This window comes from Gossypium arboreum, chromosome 1 (assembly GCF_025698485.1).
Source record: "Gossypium arboreum isolate Shixiya-1 chromosome 1, ASM2569848v2, whole genome shotgun sequence".
NCBI lineage: Eukaryota > Viridiplantae > Streptophyta > Magnoliopsida > Malvales > Malvaceae > Gossypium > Gossypium arboreum.
This window is the reverse complement of record NC_069070.1, coordinates 104,348,566-104,360,957: the sequence shown is the minus strand read 5'-3', so window position 1 is coordinate 104,360,957 and position 12,392 is coordinate 104,348,566. Positions and strand designations below refer to the sequence as shown.

Here is a 12,392-nt window from a genome sequence, read left to right as displayed (position 1 = left end):
CCTTTACTTTTCTATAGTTTATAATTAAACTTTCACACTTTATTCAATTAAATCCTTATACTTAATTAACCTTAATTAAACTAAATTTACTCAATTAAAATCTAATTAACCTCTCACTTAACTTCATAAATATGTCTAATAAATATTTACTAATCTAATTTTTTAGAATTGAGGACCTAAAAATTCACTTTTTCGATGACCTAAAGTTTGGGTCATTACATGTATGACCATATCTGAATATGAAAGAGAATTTGTGAGACTGAGTAAGTATGCCCATGAGTGCATTCCAACCAAAGTGGTTATATGTAAAAGGTTTGAAGACAGCTTGAATGAAGATATCAAACTCTTAGTTGGGATACTTGAACTAAAAGAATTTATGGTTTTAGTTGATAGAGCCCATAAAGCTGAAGAGCTTACTAAAGAAAAGAGAATAGTCGATCCTGAGGCTAGAGATTCGAGAAAAAGTTCAACGGAAAAATCTTATCATTCTTTGTCAAAGAAACTGAAGGATTTTCATAATCGTTCAACCACTTCAGTGGGGTATTCTAACCAAGATCGTGGTAAACAACATGTAAGTTTAAAAACTCAATCCACTTTAGTAGCGAGTGTTGGCAGTGTCAAGGCAAATAGATCGAAATTTCAACGATGTGGAAGACGACATTTTGGAGAATGTTGAATGAATGACAAAGCCTATTTTAGATGTGGCTCGCAAGAACATTTCATTCGTGACTGCCCTGAGTTACTTAAGAAAGATAAAGTTCCTACTGTTCGACCAAGCAATACATTTGCTAGAGGGAGACCACCCAGAAATATCGAAAATATGAGTGGCGGCTGTGGTGCAATGAGAGATTCTATTGTGAGATCCAAGGTACGGGTGCCAGCTAGAGCTTATGCTATTCACGCTTGCGAAGAAACGTCGGCACCAAACATTATCACCGGTACTTTTTCTCTTTATAACACTGATGTAACTCTTTTGATTGATTCGGGGTCAACCTATTCTTATGTATGTACAAAATTAGTGTCTAGTAAGAGTTTACCTGTCGAGTCCACTGAATTTGTGGTTAAGGTATCAAACCCCTTAGGTCAGTATGTCCTAATTGATAAAGTCTGCAAGAATTGTTCTTTGATGACTCATGGTTACTGTTTTACAGTCGATTTAATGCTTTTACCATTTGATGAGTTTGATGTAATTTTGGGTATGGATTGGTTGACTTTGCATGATGCAGTTGTGAATTGTAGACGAAAGTTTATTGTATTGAAATGTTAGAATGGTGAGACTCTTCGTATTGAATTCGATGATTTGAGTGGGTTGCCTATTATGATATCGGCTATGTTAGTACAAAAATATGTGAAAAATGGGTTGCAAGGCTCATCTTGCATATGTACTGGATACTAAAGTGTTTGAATCGAATATTGAATCAATAGCAGTGGTTTGTGAATTTTTAGATGTTTTCCCAGAAGAATTACCCAGGTTACCACCGATCAGAGAGGTCGAGTTTGCTATTGAGTTAGTACTGAGAACATCATTGATATCGATAGCTCTTACAGAATGGCTCTGAAAAAGTCAAAAGAATTGAACTCAGTTGCAAGAGTTAACGGATAGAGGTTTTGCACGACCAAGCTTCTTTCCTTAGGGTGCACCGATTTTATTTATAAAGAAGAAAGATGGACCAATGAGGCTGTGGATTGATTATCGACAACTTAACAAGGTTACGATTAAGAATAAGTATCCTTTGCCGAGAATTGATGATTTGTTCGATCAGTTGAAAGGAACAATAGTATTTTTAAAGATTGATTTACGATTCGATTATTATTAGTTACTGGTTAAAGATTTGGATGTACCAAAAACTACATTCAGGACTAGGTATGTGCATTATGAATTTCTTGTTATACCATTTGGGTTAGCTAACACTCCATCAGTATTCACGGATTTGATGAATCGAATCTATAGACCGTATTTGGACAAATATGTTGTTGTGTTCATTGATGATATATTAATATATTCTCGAGACGAATCTTAGTATGTCGAGCATTTGAGAATTGTGTTACAGACTCTGCGTGATAAACAACTATTTTCTAAATTTAGCAAGTGTGAGTTTTGGCTCCGAGAAGTTGGATTTTTGGGACACATTGTATCGATGAAAGGCATTAGAGTTTATCCGAACAAGATTTCAGCGGTTGTTGACTGGAAACCACTAAGAAATATTTCTGAGGTTAGAACTTTCTTGGGATTAGCGAGCTATTATCAAAGATTCAATTATTGTAGAAAGATGTAAAGTTTGAGTGGTTTGAGAAATGTCAATATAGTTTTAATAAGTTGAAAGCACAGTTAACCGAAGCACCAGTTTTAGTTCAGCCCGAGTCGAGTAAAAAGTTTGCAATTTTCAGTGATGCATCATTGAACGGTTTGGGATGTGTTCTAATGCAAGAAGGGAAAATGATAGTGTATGCTTCCATACAATTAAAGACGCACGAGAAGAATTACTCGACATAGGATTTGGTATTGGCTGCAATTTTGTTTGCTTTGAAAATTTGGCGACATCACTTGTTCGGTGAGAAATGCCACATATTTACCGAACATCAGAGCTTGAAGTATTTGGTGTTACAGAAGGATTTGAATTTGAGGCGATGAAGATGGCTCAAATTGTTGAAAGATTATGAGTTATTGATTGATTATCACCCGGAGAAAGCAAATGTAGTCGCGGACGCTCTGAGTAGAAAATCTTTGTTTGCTCTGAGAGCAATGAATATGCGATTGAATTTGTTTGATGATGGTTCAATTTTAACTGGGTTGAAAGCTAAATTGATGTTTTTAAAACAAATTTGCGAAGTTCAGAAGTGTGATAATGAATTGTAAGCTAAAAGAGTACAGTGCGAGTTGACTACTGATTCAGAGTTTCAGATCGAATTTGATAATTGTTTGTTATTCCGATGTAGAATTTGTGTACCAAAAAATACAGAGCTTATATAGAAAATTTTACGCGAAGCTCATAGTGGTATCTTGTCTATTCATCCGGAGAGTAACAAAATGTATAGTGATTTGAAACAGATGTACTGGTGGTCGGTTATGAAACGTGAAATTTTTGATTTTGTGTTGAGATGCTTGATTTGTCAATAGGTTAAAGCCCAAAATAAAGTGCCTTTAGGACTGTTAAGCTAGTGATGATACCGGAGTGGAAATAGGATAGAGTTATGATAGATTTCGTATCGGGATTACCTCTGTCCTCGAAAAAGAAAGATGTTATCTGGGTTGTTGTTGATCGTTTGATAAAGTCTACACATATTATTCCAATGCGTACAGATTTCTCTCTTGATAGACTAGCTGAGTTGTATATTTCTGAAATCGTCAGATTGCACGGAGTTCTAGTCTCTATTATTTCAGATAGGGATCCGCGATTTACATCACAGTTTTGGAAGAAATTACAAGAGGCTTTGGGTACGTGGTTGCATTTTAGCACTACATTTCATCCCCAAACCGATGGTCAGTCTGAGTGAGTGATTCAAATTCTTAAGGATATGCTTCGTTGTTGTGTTTTAGAGTTTGAAGGTAATTGGAAAAAATATTTACCATTGGTAGGATTCGCGTATAATAATAGTTTTCAATCGAGTATTAAGATAGCATTTATGAAGCTTTGTATGGTCGTAAATGCCGAACTCTATTGTACTAAGCTGAGGTTAGTGAGTGATGTGCATGATAAGTTTTATATTTATGATTGATCGTACTTGAAAACTAACTATTATCACGATTAAGGCAAGCGCACCTATCAAACAGTAGTATAGCTTATAGCAAGACCGAAATGTCGAACCCATAGGAACTAAAAGTACTAGTATTAACCTTCTTTTTATTATCTAGCCTAAAAATAAGGGGATTTGCTTTCAATAAACTAATTAACTAAACTAAGAATGCACAGGAAGTAAATTGGGGAAATACTTTTGGGAAAACTGATGGATTTAGACAATACCCAAGGAAGAATCCACCTAGATTTCACTTGTTATTTGACTTTGAATTAGACGATTTAGTCACTTGACTCGATCCGTATATATCCCTAATTTATATTATTATCTCTCTCGAGACTAACAACGTCTAACCCTTGGTTGATTAATTGAAATCTCTTTCTAATTAAAACCCCTAGTGTTGCATTAACTCGATCTATGGATTCCCTTATTAGGTTTGACCCTAATCCGACAGATTTATGTCGCCCTATGTCTAGGGGTGCAATCAACTCTGCTTAATTATGCTAGATCTACTCTTAGACAGGGACTTTTTCTCCTCTGAATAAACACATCAATACTTGAATCAATATCCTGGAATATTAAAGCAAGAATTAAGAACACATAATTAAGAACAAATCAAGTATTTATCATATAATTCAGAATATAGTAACAAGATCCGTCTTAGGTTTCATCCACCTTAGGTATTTAGGGGATTTAGTTCATATGTGTAAAAGACAACATCTCAGAAGAATAATAATAACAAAACATAAAGAAACCCAAAAACCCTTGAAGGAAATTCAAGGGAGATCTTCAGTCTTGAAGGAGAATCCGGCTTCTGAGATGGATCAATCAGCTTTCTTCGAGTAATTCCTTGCCTCTCACTCCGTGTGTCCCCTTTAATCCTTCTCTAGGGAGTTTATATAGGCTTTAGAATGCCTCAGAACCCTCGAAAGTGCCCTTTTTCGAGTAGAATTAGACTTGGGCTCGACAGGGACACGACTGTGTGCCACGCCCGTGTGCAAGTGCTTCAAACCGTGTGCAAGTATATTAAATAGGCACGGGACTGTGGTATACCCGTGTGAGAAAATCCAGGCCGTATTGATTTCCTACGTTGACCCATTTTCTCCTTTTTGGCCCATTTCTCGCTCGTTTTACTCTCTTATGCTCACCTAAGTATGAAACATGAAATTAAAGGATTAGGAGCATCAAATTCCATAAATCTAATGATAATTCATCCAAAAATGTGCTAAGCATGGGATAAAAATATGTATAAATTACGACTTATCAAATACACCCACACTTAAGTGTTTGCTTGTCCTCAAGCAAAATCCTCAACTCACAATCAAAATAAATTCTTCTCAACTTATAATTCTCATTAATAATATTTCAAAATAATCCACAAGTAGTCATGCATTGAAAATTTAACTAAAAGAACATTAAAGTTTCAAATAGTCAAAGTCGAGCATTTTAATCATAAAATTATAGGCATCCCCCTTTATCTAAGTAATTATCTTTGATTCCAAATTGACAATGGTTGACATCTTCACTAAAGGTTCACTCAAATCACTTAATGTGTTTAAGGTTCAAATTAAACACTCATTAGTCAAACATGAAGAGTTATTACCATAGGCTTACTTGAAAATCAAATCTCCACCACTGTAAATGAGATGATACACAAATCAAAAGGTCTTTGAAGGGTTGTAACAGAGCTTTGGGTTAAAGGTGTGGATAAAGGTTGAAAAAGAAACGGTTAAAATCGAGATTAACTTGATAAATTACCAAACTAGAAAACAACTAACATCAATTGAAAAAAACATGAGCTTCATCTCAGAATATGAAATTAAATATTTAAGCTCAACAACAAAGAATTACTACTAATGTGTATGTATGTTTTTTTTTTATGAACAAATAAAGTATGTGGAAAGCACACAGTAAGAAATAATTCAGGGAATAAAAAAAACGAACCTAGCTAGGTAATAAATCAAATGAAATCTCGATAAAAAGGAAGTTAAGAAACTTGGGAAAAATACTTAATGAATTAAAAAAGGGTTAAGTTATGGGTTAAAATTTAGGGTAAATTAAAAAAAATTAGTTTGTTAAGCTCAAAGGGGTTCACTAATGGTCAATTATGTAGGTAGGCTTTCTATGAGGGAAAAAATGGTTAAAACCTAAGTGCCTTTATCATTTAAGTATATCAAATCAATGGTATGGTCTCGACATGTATAATCGATGCAAGTTCTAGAATAACAAATCAACACTAATAATCAATAAAATCAGTGAGCAAGAAGGATATATGCTCTAAAAGGCTCAAAATCTCACATAAATTATGGGTATTTGATGTTAATCCTGTAAATTCAGAACTTCAAGATAATATCTCAATTCAGGGAAACAACCTAGTAATTTTAATTCTCAAAGGTTTCAACTTATCATACTCTATTCTCTAATGTCTTAAAGTTTAAACAAACAATGCACAGTTACTTATGATTTAATTTAGAACATATCAATAAGAATCATAAATCTATCAAAATTTACTCCAATAATGATATGAGAAAATTATTTGAGAACAAGATAAAAATTTAGGAATTTTCTGATAATCACATAAATAACCTCCCTACACTTAAGATGTACATTGTCCTCAATGTACAAAAATATATAATAGCAATATAAAGATAATATCAAAAGAGAGGGAGATAACCGAAACTACCCTGAAATTGTGGATGAAATCTTTGGATTAGCGAGAGTGAGAATTGTAGGTAAAGCTTATGAAAGGCATAATTCTGAGAAAGTAAACACCACTTTGAAACAGAATTAAGGGATAATTCGATAATAACCATAAGGATAAGCAGAGTTTGAAATAAAACACAGAAGTCTTCGAAAATAAATAAGAGACAATGGAATTTTAAATAAAATAGAAATAAAAATAAAAATAAAAATAAAAATAAAAATAAAAATAATAGTAAAATAAGCAAGCCCGTGTGCATTATTTTAGCCCATGTTTTTCGTGGTTTTCAAATTTGGGTGCGTCTGAAATTCGGCCCACGCCTGTGTTCTTTGGGCGTGTTGGTGCACACGATCGTGTCGCACGACCGTGTCTTGCTTCGTTCGCTTCTCCCATGCCTGTGTATATTTGCGCAAGCTAATAAACCGTAATTTATACACATTTTTATCCTATGCTTAGCACATTTATGGATGATTTCTCCTTAGATTTGGTGAATTCGATGCTCCTAATCCTTTAATTTCATGTTTTATACTTAGGTGAGCATAGGAGAGTAAAAAGAGCGAGAAATGGGCCGAAAACAGAGAAAATTGACCAACATGTGAAATCAACACGGCCTGGACTTTCGTACACGGGCAAACCACACGCCCGTGTAGTTCTAGCAGGCTCTAACATGGCTTGGACTTCCTTACATGGGTAGACCACATGCCCGTGTCCTTTTAGCAGAATCGAGCACGACTTACACGGGTAGACCACACATCCGTGCCTATTTAATAACCTTGAACACGGTTTGAAGAAATCGAACACGGGCGTGTCCTTGTTGAGCCCAAGTTTAGTCCTATTCGAAAAAGGCCACTCTTGAGGGCTTCTAGGCATTCTAAAGCCTATTTAAACACACTAGAGGAGGATTAGAGGGGACACACATGGTAGGAGACAAGAAATTACTCGAAAAAAGCTGATTGATCCAGCTCAGAAGTCGGATTCATCTTCAAGACTGAAGATCTCCCTTCAATTTCCTTCAGGAGTTTTGGGTTTTCTTTATGTTTTGTTATCTTTATTATTTTGAGATGTTTCCTTTCATAAATTTAAACTAAATCCCCTCAATACCTAAGGGGAATGAAACCTAAGACGGATCTTGTTATTATATTCTGAATTGTATGATAAATATTTGACTTGTTCTTAATTATGTGTTCTTAATTCTTACTTTAATATTCCAGGATATTGATTCAAGTATTGATGTGCTTATTCAGAGGAGCAAAAGTTCCTGTCTAAGAGTAGATCTAGCATAATTGAGCAAAGTTGATTGCACGCCTAGACATATGGTGACAAGATTTTGCCGGATTAGGGTGAAACTTAATAAGCGAATCCATAGATCGAGTTAATGTAACACTAGGGAGTTAATTAGAAAGAGATTTCAATTACTCAACCTAGGGTTAGACATTGTTAGTCTCGAGAGAGATAATAATATAAATTAGGGATTTCTACGGATCAAGTCAAATGAATAAATCGTCTGACTCAGAGTCAAATAACAAGTGAAGTCTAGGTGGATTTTTCCTTAAGTATTGTCCAAAATCATTCAATTTTCCCAAAAGTTATTTCCCTAATTCACTTTCTGTGCATTCTTAGTTTAGTAATTAGTTTAGATAAAACAAATCCCTTTATTTTTAGGCTAGATAATAAAAAGAAAGTTAATACTAGTACTTTTAGTTTCTTTGGGTTCGACATTCTGGTCTTTCCATAAGCTATACTACTGTTCGATAGGTGCGCTTGCCTTTATCGTGATAATAGTTAGTTTTCAAGAACGGTCATTCATAAATTATAAAACTTATCACAATTTACATCACATCAAGTTTTTGGTTGCTGGGGAACTAAGATATTAGGAACACTCGATTTTTATTGCTTTAGCCATTTTAATTTTATTGCAATTTAAATTTTTATTTTCTTTTCTAATTTTTTGTTTATTCGCTTCTGGCAGGTTTTTATAGTGTATGACTAGAAGAAACCCGTTGGGACCATTACTTTTTGATAGTGAGATAGATCACACAGCTCACAGAAATTGAAGAGAAATAAGGCGAATCCTAAGATACACAGATGAAGAGGAAGAGGAAGAGGAAGACATTCACACCACAACCGAGGAGATGATTGAAAATCAGGAAAATCCGCTACCTCCTTCGATTGTTGCTGATCTAGTAAATCAGAATCCTGCTCTACGCACTATGTGTGATTATGCTAAACCTAATTTAATAGGAACTGAGTCAAGTATAGTTAGACCTGTTATTGCTGCAAATAATTTTGAACTGAAACCTAACACAATTCAAATGATATAACAGTTTGTTCAGTTTGATGGTTTGCAGGATGAGGATCCAAACTATCACTTGGCGAATTTTCTAGTGTTTTGCGGCACTTTTAAAATCAATGGCATTTCTGGTGATGCCATTCACCTTCGGTTGTTTCACTTTTCATTGAGGAACAAAGCTAAACAGTGATTGAACTCGTTACCACGAGGGTCGATCACTTCTTGGGAACAAATGACCAAAAGTTTTTACTTAAATATTTTTCGTCGGCTAAAATAGCTAAGTTGAGGAATGACATCTCTTCTTTTGTGCAGATGGATCTAGAAACACTCTATGATGCATGGGAGAGATACAAGGATCTTTTAAGAAGGTGCCGTCACCATGGGTTACCACTTTGGCTACTGGTTCAGACGTTTTACAACAGTGTGAACCCCTCAACGAGGTAACTCATCGATGCAGCCGCCGGTGGAACTTTGAATAACAAAACACCTGAAGTAGCTTACGAATTTATTGAGGAGGTGTCACTAAATAACTATCAGTGGCAAGTTGTGAGGATAAAGCAGACGAAAGCAGCCGGTGTTTTCAACCTTAATACGGTTACTATGCTATCTTACCAGGTAGAACTCTTAAATAAAAAGATTGATGGTTCGTGTGGTTCTACTCAGGTACATCCAGTGATGAGATGGAATTCAAATGGAGGAGGAGCATACACAGAATATCAACCCTTCAACCCTGGCATCAAGGAGGAACAAGTCCAATATATGGGTAACAATAACTCTAAACCTCAAAATAACCCATATAGTAATACTTATAATGTAAGATAGAGGAACCATCCCAATTTCTCGTGGGGCGGTTAAGGAAATCAAAGGCCATAACACCTTCCAGGTTCTTAATAACCACCTTACCGACAGGAAAAGAAGCCGAACCTTAAGGAGATGCTAACAAAGTTTATCTCGGTGTCAGAAACTAGCTTTTAGAATACCGAAACAGCACTTAAGAATCAACAAGCGTTGATCCAAGGGCTTGAAACTTAGATAGGCCAACTCGCCACATTGATTTCTGAACGACCACAAGGTAGCGTACCGAGTAACACTGAATCTAACCCAAGGGAACAGCTCAATGAAATTACCATTCAAGATGAGGAAGGGTTAGTCGAACCTGAACCGGAATCGAGGTAAGGAATTGTGGTAAGTAAAAGCAAATGTGAGGTTGATAAACCATAAATTATACATATTTTTACCCCATGTTTAATGCATTTTATGGATGATTTCTCATTAGAATTAGTGAATTCGATGCTCCTAATGCTTTAATTTCATATTTTATACTTAGGAGAGCATAGGAGAGCAAAAGGAACGAGAAACAGGCCAAAAACGGAGAAAATGGGCCAAAGTACGAAATCAACACAGCCTGGACCTCCTCACACGGGCAGACCACACAACCATGTCAATTTGGCAAGCTCGAACATGGCCTGAAGTAATCGAACACGGGCGTGTCACACAGGTGTGTCCCTGCCGAGCCCAAGTTAAGTCCAATTTGGAAAAGGCCACTTTGGTGGGTTTCTAGGCATTCCAAAGCCTATAAATACACACTAGAGGAGGAGGAAAAGGGAGACGGAGAAGAAGGGTAAGGAATTACCCTAAGAAAACCAATTGATCCATCTCAGAAGCCAGATTCATCATCAAGACTGAAGATCTCTCCTCAATTTCCCTTTAGGAGTTTTGGGTTTTCTTTATGTTTTGTATTCTTTATTCTTCTGAGATGTTTTCTTATTTAGTTATGAACTAAACCCCTAAATACCTAAGGGGAATGAAACCTAAGACGAATCTTGTTATTATTTTCTGAATCGTATGATAAATATTTAACTTGTTCTTAATTATGTGTTCTTAATTCTTTTTTTGATATCCTAGGATACTGATTCAAGACACGCTCTTATTCAGAGAAGGAATAGACCCTGTCTAAGAGTAATTTTTTCATAATTAAGCTGAGTTGATTGCGTACATAAAAATAGGGTGACAAAATTTTGCCGGATTAGGGTGAAACCTAATAGGGGGATCTATAGATCGAGTTAATGCAACCCTAGAGTGTTAGTTAGAGAAAAGTCTCAGTTATTCAATCTAGGGATTAGACGTTATTAGTCTTGAATAGGGATAATACCATAACTTAGGGATCTCTACCGAACAAGTTGAATGAATAAATCGTCCGGTTCGAAGCCAGAATAACAAGTAAAGTCTAGGTGGATTTTTCCTTAGGTATTGTCTCAAGTCAATCGATTTTCCTAAAAGAAATTGCCCAATTCTTTTGTCTGTACGTTCTTAGTTTAAATAATTAGTTAATTAAAACGAACCCCTTTTATTCTTAGGCTAGACAATAAAAAGATAGTTATTACTAGTACTTTTGGTTCCCTTGGGTACAATATCCCGGTCTTGCCGTTACTATACTATTGTTCGATAGGTGTGTTTGCCTTTTCATCGTGATAATAGTTAGTCTAGGTTTGATCTTCATTCTAAATATTTATTACTTGTTACGGATCACTGTGGTCAAGTTTTTGGTGTCGTTGCCGGGGAACTGAAATATTAGGAACACTAAATTTTTATTACTTTAGCCATTTATTTTTCTTGCAATTTTACTTTATTTTTTTATTTATTAATTTACTTTTTCTTTCTCTTAGCAGGTTTTTTTTATAGTTTATGACTAGAAGAAACTCGTCAGGACCATTACTTTTTGACGAAGAAATAGACTGCACAGTTCACAAAAATCAAAGAGAGATAAGGCGTAGCTTATGATACACGGAGAACGAGCAAGAAGACGAAACCCAACCCCTAACCGAAGAGATGGCTGAAAGCCAAGACAATCAGATGCCTCTTGCAATTGCAGCTAATCAAAATCCTGCTCTACGTACTATGTATGACTATGCTAAACCCTTTTTAATAGGAACTAAATCTAGTATAGTTAGACCTGCTATTGCTGCGAATAATTTCGAACTAAAACCTAACACTATTCAGATGATACAGCAGTTTGTTCAGTTTGATGGCTTGCAGGATGAAGATCCCAACATTCACTTAGCAAATTTCCTGGAATTTTGCGATACATTCAAAATCAATGGCATTTCTGATGATGCCATTCGTCTTTGGTTATTTCTCTTTTCATTGAGAAACAAAGCTAAACAGTGGTTGAACTCGTTACCATGAGGGTCTATCACTACTTGGGAACAAATGACCGAGAAATTTTTACTAAAATATTTTTCGCCAGCTAAAACGGCTAAATTGCGTAATGATATCTCTTCTTTTGTGCAGATGGATTTAGAAACACTTTACGATGCATGGGAGAGATACAAGGACTTACTGAGAAGGTACCCTCACCATGGTTACTGCTTTGGCTACAAGTTCAAACGTTATACAATGGTGTGAATCCCTCAACAAGACAAATGATTGACGCAACCGCTGACGGAACCATCAACAATAGAACACCAGAAGAAGCCTATGAATTTATAGAGGAGATGTCACTGAATAACTATCAGTGGCAAGTTATGAGGGCAAAGCCAACGAAAACAGCCGGCGTTTATAACATCGACTCAGTTACTATGTTGTCAAATCAGGTAGAACTTCTTAATAAAAAGATTGATAATTTTCTTGGTTCTACTCAGGTACATCTAGTAATGAGGTGTGACT

General features: G+C 35.6%; 2 non-coding genes across 2 annotated transcripts; both read right to left on the bottom strand.

Moving 5' to 3' along the window:
* Nucleotides 1–9,005: 9,005 nt before the first annotated feature.
* LOC128281881 (small nucleolar RNA R71) lies at nucleotides 9,006–9,112 on the bottom strand. The gene has a single exon (XR_008272162.1). It is a non-coding gene; the product is annotated as a small nucleolar RNA R71 (small nucleolar RNA).
* Nucleotides 9,113–11,984: 2,872 nt separating this feature from the next.
* LOC128282385 (small nucleolar RNA R71) lies at nucleotides 11,985–12,091 on the bottom strand. Its single transcript, XR_008272645.1, has one exon. It is a non-coding gene; the product is annotated as a small nucleolar RNA R71 (small nucleolar RNA).
* Between the last annotated feature and the right edge of the window lie 301 nt (nucleotides 12,092–12,392).